The following is an 11,915-nucleotide window of genomic DNA, read 5'->3' as shown; positions in this document are numbered from 1 at the left end:
CTTCGCCTTCGATGTAGTTGCGGAGCGTGTTCTAATAACTAACCATTTCTCAAATTATTTAACCGCAATAAGTGGATTACTCAAATGCTATGTGCTAAATTGTGTGCATCTTATTTTGTTTTCTACGCCTTCAAGGAAGGTAAGTTATGTCTTCAAAATGGTTTCCCAGCTTAATTACTGTTTTTAAAGAACACTGTAACACTTTGAACAAATGAAGTGGAATTAGGAAATATCAGTGCTAAAGCAAAAGACAAGGATACTGGAAATAACGCAGTTAGCAACACATTTACATTTTCAATTAGCAATTAATATCCCATCCACACTACAAAATAGCAGCTAATGCAATGCGCAACAATTTAGTAATGCCATCACCCCGTACCGAAACATGTCTTCCGCATTCGACGAGAAAAGTTTGTCTATTTCTAAGTTGTAAGAAGTTTTCTTCGCATTTTCCTACTGTGCATTAAGCTGAGACAATGTTTTTTCGCATTTTCCATCAGACGGCATAAAAATGAAATTGTTTTCTATTCCCGTTTCGATTATTTTTAAATTATAAATAATGTTCAATGTCGTTCGCGTGTAGATTGGAATCGCCAACTTCAATTTCATTACAATCGTGCTATCGGGTTAAACACAATGCTGTGTTCTTCAATTGCTACACGTGAGAAATAATAACGGTAGCAATGACGAACGAAATTAATTTAGTATTTCGGGAATACATGGAAATTAAATGTCAAAATGAAAAGTACACGGCCTGATTATCGCACCCAACAGGATTTCGTTAAGATTATCCTTCCCTACTATGATTGATGAGCTTACGTGTCTGTTTCAGGTCCATCTATCCCTGCTCACAATGTTGGTTCGTGTCAGTTCGCTTTAACTTTTAATAATTTACATCCTGACACATTTTAACGTGCAGCGATACAGGGAAATCACATTATTTTACCCGATCGCGATTTATGGATTGACAAATTTCTCGTAGATGCCATTACTGAAACTAATTGAAGTGGAGGAGGCGAATTTACTTTTATGAAATTAAAACCGTAGTCGAAAAAAAACAGCATTAAACTTTTTAGCGAATTGAAAAGCTGGATGTATTTTTTCCTGTCTGGTGTAATTAATATTCAAATACTACCGAGGAGGTTCTCGTCTCTAATTCCATTTAATAGAGTCCTACGGCGGTTTAGTTAAATTCACTTCATCATTATGCAAAAGCGGCAAAATTGATTGCTGCAGTCTAGAGGGTGCACGATTTTTTAAATATTCGTTTAAGATCAGATCTACACATTCCACAGATATGTGTTGGCTAGTGGACAGTGATGTATTCACATTATGATAGTCATATACGCTAAACCAGGCGCGTAAAGATAGCCAGAGCATCAATATTACACAATTCCTTAATTACATGTCATAAATGTTGGAACACTTACACTAAACGACACAAAGCTTACCATTGGACTAATACAAAAGTAATAGAGATTCTTTTAGTACGCTTTGCTTTTGTGTTGATCTGCACCAACAACATCCACACGATCAAGTAGCTAACATAATACATAAAAAATTAATTCTTAAACATTATCTCATTACAGATATCGTACATGATGCTACAAATACATTCCACAGACAATACTTGAAAACCACATGCAATTATTATGCAATTTAGTTTTTTTCTCTCCCTCAGGGCGCAACTGGGTTCCGACACAACAAGAAAATTCTAACATAAACTTGATAGACCTAGAGGCCTCAATTAAATTCTGTAAATTGCAATGAAACCACTGCTCACATTTTGAATAAAATCCGAAATAACATTCAAATACCTAATAAAAAATTATAATAAACGTGTAAACAAATATAGAAAACCAGTTCCTGGGTATAGTTATAGTATGTGCAAAACCAAATTTTGAATCTGGTCTTAGTTCTGCGTTTATTTAAATCTAAATAAAGATTTAGAAACTGGCGCTACATTTGCTTTTATTCCAAGTGGGTATGTATCTAATTTCATTTAAATAGCTTCATAAATAAGAAAGTTAGAGAAAGCGTATGATATGACGTGGAGGTATGGTGTTTTACAGAAACTACACGGGTGGGGACTTAGGGGCAACTTACCTCTATTTTTGAGGGACTATCTTGGTAATAGGAGTTTCAGACTGAAGTGTGGAAACACATGTTCAAGGCCAAGGGTAGTTGAAAATGGAATCCCTCAGGGATCTCCACTAAGTGTGACGCTATTTGCGGTAGCCATCAACGATATTGCGGCCAATATCGACTGCAATGTAAAAAGGTGCCTGTACGTTGATGATTTGGCAATTTTTTGTTCGGGAGCGTCCATTGGTCAAATCACACGGAAACTGCAACCCGCAATAAATCAAATAGTGCAGAATGCGGAAAATACAGGATTTAGGTTTTCGCTTGAAAAGACAAAGTGCATCCATTTCTGTAGATTGAGGAGACCGCACTACGATCCTGTCCTTTTCTTCAAGAACAACCCCATTCCAATAACAAGATCTATCAAATTCCTAGGTCTCATATTTGATGACCAACTAAGGTGGAATCTGCACATCAATAGTCTTATTGAGCGATGTAAGTCGGTCACCAATATCCTTAAAGCTGTTAGTTTCTAAATTTGCAGAAATTGTGGATTATGTTTATGAACAATTTATTCTTTTTTGAATGAGGCGGGAACGGTTGGGTGGTGTGGCCGATGGAGGACACTGTGTCTGATGTGGGAGCGCATGCGTGTATACACAACTTGTGATGGGAGGGATTTTTGAGCGGGACCAAGAAAAGGGGCGAGTGGCGGTCGTGGAAAAGAAACGTTCCCACGGACATAATAATTTACGTTGTGATTCGAGACTTATTTAAGTCAGTGGGGCTGGGTAGCGAGAATAACGCGTGAGTTACTGAATGTAAAATTAATTTATTGACAGTAAATAATTTTAGGATTTTGGTTACCTACCTATACTACGTGCAATTATTCCGGTACAAACCTAATTAGGCAATAACTTAATCTACATTTCAATGGTTGTCTAAAATTCTTTCAAGAGCCGTTTGTCCTCGCGTTTGTCACCTTAAGTAAGTTATTAATTCGGAATATTCGTCATATTAGCGTACGCGTTACCTTTTAGGGCTCTTACCCCTAAGTACTGGAAATTGGAAAGAATATATAGTAGCCGCCCCTGACGTCACGTGGGACGCAAATTTATTACCTGCACAAGTAACTGCGGAATACCAAGCGCTGTTCCTGATGATAAGATTTTAATGCTATGGTGATAAGCCGCCATCCCACCGTCCACCTGTATGTACGTGCTTTGATACCTTCACACAATGCTCTGAGGTTTGAGATAACAAAATTTGAAAGGAGATGTCAAGTTTATTTGTTTAAATTAAGCATATTTGTCTATTATTAATTGTCCATCCTAGAATTAATTGATAATGTTGTGCTGTCCTTAAATTGTCAATTGTTATTTAGAGTTATCAGTCCAATATTGAAGTCCGTTGAATGATCATTCATCTGAAACACAAAAATTACGTTATCGATATCATCGTCAAGTTATACTTACCTACCGAGTCAATTACCTGTTTAAATAAATTAATAATAGGATCGATTTTTGCATTACGTTATGAGCTTGTCCGATTACCTGTCATTGGGCAAGTTGGTTTAAGACAGGTTGGCGCCCCCTTCAAACAACACTCAGTACAAGATCCACGACTCAGCTCCCAAATCTTTGAGCACTGTTAACACCCATTATAGCCAACAAAAAAAGGGAAAGTCATAAGCCCTTGCGGGTACTAAGTGGGGTGCTGACCCCGATACTATGCTAGATATCCATCGATCCCTTCTTCTGTCTAAAATGGATTACGGGTGCGTGGTTTATTCCTCGGCTCGCAAGTCGACGCTGAGGAAACTAGACCCTATACATCATACCGGTTTGAGATACTGTATAGGTGCGTTTCCAACCAGTCCCGTGGATAAGCTATACACTGAAACTGGTTTTTCTTCTCTCTTCCGAAGACGTGATCGGCTCCTGTGCGGATACGTAGTAGGGATCCGTGCTCAGCCAAATCACCCTAATTATACATTATTTTTTGGAGATCGTCATGGATACGAGAATAGACCTTCACTAACAAGACCTACTGGGGTACGAGCACAGGAACTACTAAGAATGATGAATATTGGGCTGCCAACAGTATTACCTGTAGGATTTGGAGAAGTTCCCCCCTGGATGGTTCCTGAGATCGTTTCATGTTTTGCTCTGACCGAATTTGAGAAAGAGAACACGTCTGCTATAAAGTTTCAAAGGAAATTTAACGCCATTATGGAAGAGTATCATAGCCCTAAGGCTATCTATACGGACGGGTCGCGGACGCAATCGGGTGTGGGATGTGCCATCTATGTAGATGGCGAAACACATGAGTGGACTCTATCTTCCTCATGCACCATCTTCAGTGCCGAACTGTATGCCATATGGCAAGCTCTGCTTTTCTGCCTTATGAGCAATACAGAGGAGAGCTTTGCTATTGTAAGTGATAGCCAGGGCGCATTAAATAGTATTAATTCTCGATTTCCTCGGGACCCACTAGTGCAAAGGATTCAGGCTGTTTACAGCAATGTTGTCGAGGTTGGGAAAAGCATATTTTGGATTTGGGTACCTGGCCATGTTGGTATACGTGGCAATGTGATGGCAGACGAAGCTGCTAAAAGAGCCACGGGAGTGAGACATGTGGACGTTCAGGTAGTGAGGCATCTGGACCTAAAAGCAGCTTTAAGAGCAGCATTAGTACACCCTAAACCATGGAGACCACCACTACTTCTCAGTAGGATTGAGCGAGTGAAAATCCACCGCTTAAGAATCGGTCATACGCAAATAACGCACGCCCATCTGTTACGCGGGGAGCCTCCTACGGTTTGTGTACGCTGCGGTAATCAAATGACTGTTGAACATATCCTAAGGGAGTGTCCGGTACTGGAGCCCATCAGGCAATCTTTTCATTTAATAGATGAAGTAGGAGAAATACTCAAACAGCCACAACATCTTAAAAATGTAATAAAATACCTAAGGTCTGCAAATATATTCGACATGTTATGATTTATACAGTATTTACAATAGGCTAATGACCAAGTAGTCGACGCCTTAAATAAACAAAAAGAAAGTTTGCAATTCGACTTATGAGAGATGCGAAGAGAGCACTGTGAATGATGATCGATTATGATTAACTTTTGGAATTGCGTTTTATATGGCTAAAGCTATAAGCATATTGAATTTCATGCAATTCGGTTCATAACTAACGGAGATGTCAAAAGGGCCTTCTTTATTTTTTGGCCTACATTGCCAATTCACAACCTCCGATCTACAAATTTGATAAAGAATCCACCTCTAAAATTTCATCGTAATCGGTCCATTCGTTTATGAGATATCGTGCTAACGGACGGACAGACAGAAGAACAGACAGACGGACAGACAGGCGAACAGACACCGCAAAATTATAAACTCGAAGCTCGTTAATATTCTGAGAAGAAAATAAAACTTTACCTAGATTTCAAATTGCATAGTCGGCTGGTCTACCGATACCAATATCAGCGTCACACACTTTTGCACTCTCTTTCAAAATAACCCGAAACAGCCTCGTTTATTCTTCATTCTTCCTATTTAAACGAAAACCACAAATTCAACATCGTTATTTACCTGACCAGGACTGATAAAACACCAGCATCGCTTATCTCGCACGTGACACTGATTGTCGAAAGAGCAATTAATGCTTGTACGATAACAATTTTTGGTCAACAGCTGACCACATAAGACTGTAAACTCAATTTCGATTGAATGTTCCCTTAGTTACCCATTTCAAATTTATCATACAAACTAAATACAACCAATAGAGTTAAACAATTATCAACTAAATTTACAATTTAAAAAAACCAAAATTAAAATGACAATTCAACAAAGTTTTCTAATTCTGTGTTTATTTAAAAAAAAATTCACAGATCTAGTAATTCTTGCAACTATCGGAAGATGTCGAAAACAAACATATTAATACATAATACAATGAGCAAGATTTATTATAGTGTTAAAAAATAAGAATGAATATGCAAATAGCTAATACAAACATTCACTGATTTCATGCAGGCAACATTAGGAATGATTTTTGATTCCAATTGTTATTGTCAGCATTTTCTTTACTTACCTGCTGCAATTTTGAAGACGGAATGGTTTGTTGTAGTGAGGACCAAAAAAAGAGCACCCTCCACCCTATAATCCTTTATGTTGCCTTGTGCAATGGCAATGGCAATGGCCACTAAGTCATCTACAAAATACCTACCCAGCTAGCTCATACAAATCGTCCGCCATTTACTAAAAAGGAAATTCCTAATCTAAACTCTATCTGGGGTGCACGTTGGGTTCGATGAAACACACAGGTAAGTAATTGATAAAGAAAACAAATGTATTCCGCAAAACATAAACGAAATTAAAACAACAATGCTGGATAAAAGGAATTAGAGCCCGTTTTCACACATGTACAACGCAGGCGTTCGACAGACTTACAGTTAATTAATAACCCAATAAAACTGGTCCTAAAACTCTTGCGATATTCAGGTGCACTTAGAACTGACACAAACACACACTGACAGCTTCAGGAATATCATTTCTTTTTTTTTTAACTGGATCTTTATGACAAAAAAACACAACTGGCTTGTTGAATTAGATAACAAAATTTGGTGGCTTTTCGGACGGTAGAACACTTTTACTTTTGATGAATGACAAATCTTACTGAAAGGCTTCACTACGAAACAACTGTTTGGTTTACTCAACCTTGAACTACTACTTTTCCATTAACGTTGTACAGGACATTACTTTAGGAGTCAGAGTTAATATTTGTGTCAGAGTTAATATTTGTTGTCTTTGAGAATGAACGCCACTGGAAAGGTTTCAAATACATCCGTGGACTCTCTTCGACAAGTTTAAATGTTCAGGAAAGATGCGTGTGATCGTTGCGTATTATAGAAGAATTTGATTTGTTGTTACCCCGCCTTACGGAAAACTTAAAATCCCGTAGGTTTGGTTACACGCTGCCTGGTTTTAGGTAAGGGGTTGTTATAGGTTTTTAGCGGGTTATTTTATTTGTTCATGCAATGTTTATTTTTAGTTTTTTTGTTCGTTCGGTCACCAATTAAATAAGTTTTCGGGTTTTGGCATTGAAAATTTATTCAGTCACTCTAAGCTTTGGTACAACGGACAAAACGTTCACGAACTTTTACTAACTCACTTCACGACGTTATAACTTAAATCTCTACGATTTCTAATTCTAATTGTCTCCGCAACTTTATTACAATAACAATGAATCCAACTCAACAAATAAGGCTGACTGCTCAAAATCAACAGCATAACAAAAATCATGCACTCAAAAACCGTCACCAAGAAAAAAAAGTCCCGTTAACATTAAGTACCCACCACTTCTACTATAAAATAATCTCCTCCTTTATAAGTTTTCACATAAATCGCCAATCACTTGTAATGTTCCTAGGGTCTATCAAGCCGACACTGAAAACGTTGACTTACCCTATACTTACCGTTGGCAACTCTGGCAAAAAAAAATCTACAAGCAGAGCCACCTACCTTTCAAGTCGAAACGATGGACGTTTCGCGGCACTTTTGAATTTGGATGGCAGTTGACTCGATATGGATGGAACAAATTAACTCCTACGTTGTGTAATCGGTTCTTATATAAGACATAATAGGGAAGGGAATTAAATAAAAGACAGAAATTTTGTGCGTAAGAAATGACAAGAACAAATAAATATATTATGCACACAAGACCATGCCAGGGAAACCTTCTACGGGACAAAAACCCCAGCATAGACCACACAAATACATGAAATAAATCACCTACAGCAATAAAATGCAAGAGAAAATACACATAAATAAAACATCTCAAATTGTATGATAAAAATTAGATAATCAAATCAAATGCAATTAAACAAGTTCATGAAAACAAAATACACAGGACATCATAAATGCAGTGGAAAACATGATAAATCAATTCAGTACAAAAACACATCAAAATACCAGTACGATCAATTGTGATAACACAACTCGTAAAATAATAAATTGCATGTACATAGAAAACATGTAAATGGTGTGGCTCTATTCCAGCCTTCAGTTAACATAATTTTATTTAACACGAAAAGTACATGTGAGAATGCCAATAGCAAGTATTCATGTGAAAATCTATTATCGCTCAAGCAGAACATATTTTAAATAGTGGAAATGTTAATGAGAGGGCCCCTACTCGCATTGCTAAGATGCTAAGAACTGCAATTCGCACGAGACGAGGAGGCAACAGATACAGCGAAAGATCGAACTGTATTAGGTACTTACTCCACGGAATAGTTACGAATCAATTGGACAGAGCAACATCGCACTGATAATCAACTCCTCGTGAATACAGAAATAAATACTTAATAGAACAAAATTATGGCATAATCACCTGTACACTGTAACAAACACGATTCATCTAACGGTAAATAATATCAAATTGTGGCAAGAAATTCAATCATTAATGGCTAGTATAAGATAGAATAAAATGGTTACTACCTGTAAATACACCTTCAAAACACCACCACCAAAATAATCAAGAATAAAAAAAAACGGGAAAGCGTGATGCTTTCCGTCCAACTCGTCGCCATCTTTTTCATTCTCCCCTAGCTTCGTTACGAAAATCCTCTAGTATTCGGCAGCTGCGCAAAACGGTCGATTGGTTATATACATAGCATATCATATTTTTGTTTCAGATGTAAAGGTGTGTTGCTTAAAAAAAAGGGTGGATTATCACACACTTGAATCACGCTAGCTTCCATAGAACGCGTCCCGCGTCCCCACCTACCCCAAGAAACTCACACATATTTGAAAAACACCTGCGTCTTATAACGGCGGGTAGTTGAGTGGGTGTTGGTGCTGCAATTTCTCAAGATCTTCGGAATATATTTGTTGCACTTACCAAGGTTGAACGGGACTCATTTTCTAGCTTACCTCTCCCCGTATGAAATTGCAAGATACGAGGAGATCAAAAAGAGTACAAGCCAAGTACCAAAATATATACTGGTTTATTCCCGTCTATCAAATCAAACAAATATTCAAATATCAAAATTATAAGTTACGTCGCACACAAAAATCTCAGTAACTTGACTTTACAATATTGAAATGTCCCAGTTTGATTCACCCCCAATCAAAAATGATCGATTGGATTGATTACTGAATTTGAACAAATAAGTCTACACAAATAAATTGATGTTCCGAACACAATAAGGGAGGCATTTGGTTTTAAGAGGAGATGTCGTCCACAGAAGTGAGCTCAGTTCCCGGATTTCCATTAGATCTGCAAGCAAAAGAAATCTCACAATCCGCAAAGTTTAGAGTCTTTGCAAAGGGATTAATATTCAGCTGAATCCGGAGAAATAATCGGCCTACTGCAGATGAGTGTGCTGTAAAGCATCCCGTAGAATCATTAAGATCTTAAGGGCAGCCGAACGTAGATCGTGAGAGAAATATACCTGGAGCACAAGCTTTGTTACCTCCGTAGAAGTTATTTTTGGTTACACCAGGAACCTGTGGAATTGCCGACACAATTTATCGTTAGCGGTGACGTACCTTCAACCTTTTTTTTTCTTTTTTGTTGTTAAGACCTAAATATCTATGAACAAGTTATTTGACCCACATAATATGTAAGTGGAAATTTTTACGTGTAATTAGTATGCTTGATCTTTAGGACTGTCTAATTATCAAGTACGAATTACTCTAGAGAAGTAATCACTTGTAAGGTAAAGAGCTCGTTACTACGATTAACTTCAACACCTCAAGCTACCGATTATAGTACATCATTCCAATTTTAATTTCTATTAAATTATACTTGTCTTTGCATAGCTTCAGGGGTTGTTGGTGGGTTAATTTTTGTGTTAATAGTTCATGGGAAGATTTCATTTTCTTTGTATTTTGCATACTTTTTGGTTAATAAACAGTAATTTTCCTTGTGGGTCAATTGTTGACTCTTTTTATACTGAAGCTACCTTTCCTAATTCCGGTGGCTGCAAATAAAATTGAATAGGAATTAGGTGGCTCCCGAAAGGCTTGAATCGAAGCACCAGTAAGTATTAGTGGCGGAGATTTACTTGGAACCTTTTATAATAATTTGTTGTAAAAGTTTTTAATTCATTTACCTACTACCCTGAGTAAGAGCATATCTCTCTACGCTGTTAACTATTTGGCTAACGGAGCTAGCTGGCCGATCAGCGGCGTGTGTTGATATCAAATTGCACATGGTATTTTATAGTGCCCTGCATTCTAAGCTTGCGCGTTATATCGTAGTAAGCTTCTATAGAGACGGTTATTTAGCCAACCCTTCGGAAGGAAGTGGCCGTCTATAATAACATCTGAAGGGGAAAAAATAATTATTGATTAAAGCGCTAAAGTTACGGAAGTTGTGAAGCCAATCTTGTTATCCAATCTGGTGCATGACCCAGTGTCAGCAAATGGCAGTTCCATTAATAGTAAATGGAAATACCGTAAAATGGTGTTGTTCGTTCGTTCACAGATGGTGAGTGGTGACTTTACTTCAAGGTTGCACACATGCGTATGTAAAACGTACCTAAAGTTATACTTAAGATGGAATTGGAACTGGTCCTTGAATTGGTACCATAAATTAAAATAGCCTTGAACTTGACATTAAAACTGGAAATTAAAACCCTAAAAGAAATGAAATGTAACCCTCATCGTTGATAACCTTAAAAGAGAGCTAATATTAATAGATGACCGTGCAATAATCGCAACAATACAGGGTGACCTAACCTTATGAGGCGCTGAAACCAAAATAACGTCTGCGTGGCGTAGTAAACACAACAACATAATATACAAAAGTGAAACATTATACGGGACAGGTAAATTTCCAATTCACAAACCGGGGAAATAGTTGAACTAAAACTTTTTGCATTTATAAAGTTAAACTATTCGTGCAATACCGCTTAACATTAATACCCCGTGCATCAGGATATGAATAGCAATTTACATCAATACATAATCTTGAATATTCTATCAACTACGTGTACCGTATCTTCGTGCGTTGATCGCCGTGTTACTTTACTGCATTGGAAAACTTATTCCGTTAGGAATTAATCAGCGGTCGCCGACAATTGACATAAATGTACCAGTTATAATTTACATCCCCTTTTCAATTCCCATTTCAAAATGCCGAGAGTTAAACAAAAAACGTTGAGGTTGAATAACGAATTAATTAAATCGAGGCAAATCAGTAGGTAGACACTTGAAACGATGTATGTTATGGAATAGCAATTTTGTTAAAGAGTCCTTCACAAATTCCAGTCCAAGTGTTAAGTACCGAAATTTGTTAGTCGACAGAACGAACCAATTTTGTCAACGGCTCTTGATGTCATTGTCATAATGTGATGATGATTTGCTAATCCCGCTGTTACCGTTTATACGAACAATGGGCCTTAATTAATTTTGGTTAATTAATGTGTTGTGTATTTTCGAAAACTGTTTCGCGATTTAATTGAGCGCGTTTATTTTTTATGGGACCAGCGAATAGCTGCTTCTCTCATACCTACGCGCTTTTGACGAATTGAAGAGGTTGTTATACGCCCCAATAATTTCGAATCCTTAGGTGCGTCTAAAAAATATCAAAATACAGCGATAAAGCTGCTCCCGGACACTTCACGGCCGCGACATAAATCTAGTGTATACCCGAGGGATCAGAAAATCCTCTTAACGGGACGCGTGTTGAAGTCCCCATGGATCTTCACTATGCTTTTGGATTACTACATTCCGACTCTTACTAGTATTAACTTGATTATAGTTCCATTTAAGTGCTTCAAATAAAAGTATAGAATGGGAGCGGCAGCTGTTTTC

The 11,915-nt window shown here is 37.5% G+C and overlaps 1 long non-coding RNA gene across 1 annotated transcript; it reads left to right on the top strand.

The window, feature by feature from the left end:
* The first annotated feature begins 2,780 nt into the window (after positions 1-2,780).
* LOC116174222 lies at positions 2,781-3,245 on the top strand. Its single transcript, XR_004146057.1, has 3 exons — positions 2,781-2,892; positions 2,941-3,072; positions 3,126-3,245. It is a non-coding gene; the product is annotated as an uncharacterized LOC116174222 (long non-coding RNA).
* Positions 3,246-11,915: the final 8,670 nt, after the last annotated feature.

Source organism: Photinus pyralis, unplaced genomic scaffold (genome assembly GCF_008802855.1).
Source record: "Photinus pyralis isolate 1611_PpyrPB1 unplaced genomic scaffold, Ppyr1.3 Ppyr1.4_LG6, whole genome shotgun sequence".
Classification (NCBI taxonomy): Eukaryota; Metazoa; Arthropoda; class Insecta; order Coleoptera; family Lampyridae; genus Photinus; species Photinus pyralis.
The sequence above is the reverse complement of the archived record's forward strand: the minus strand, read 5'-3'. Positions and strand labels throughout refer to the sequence as shown.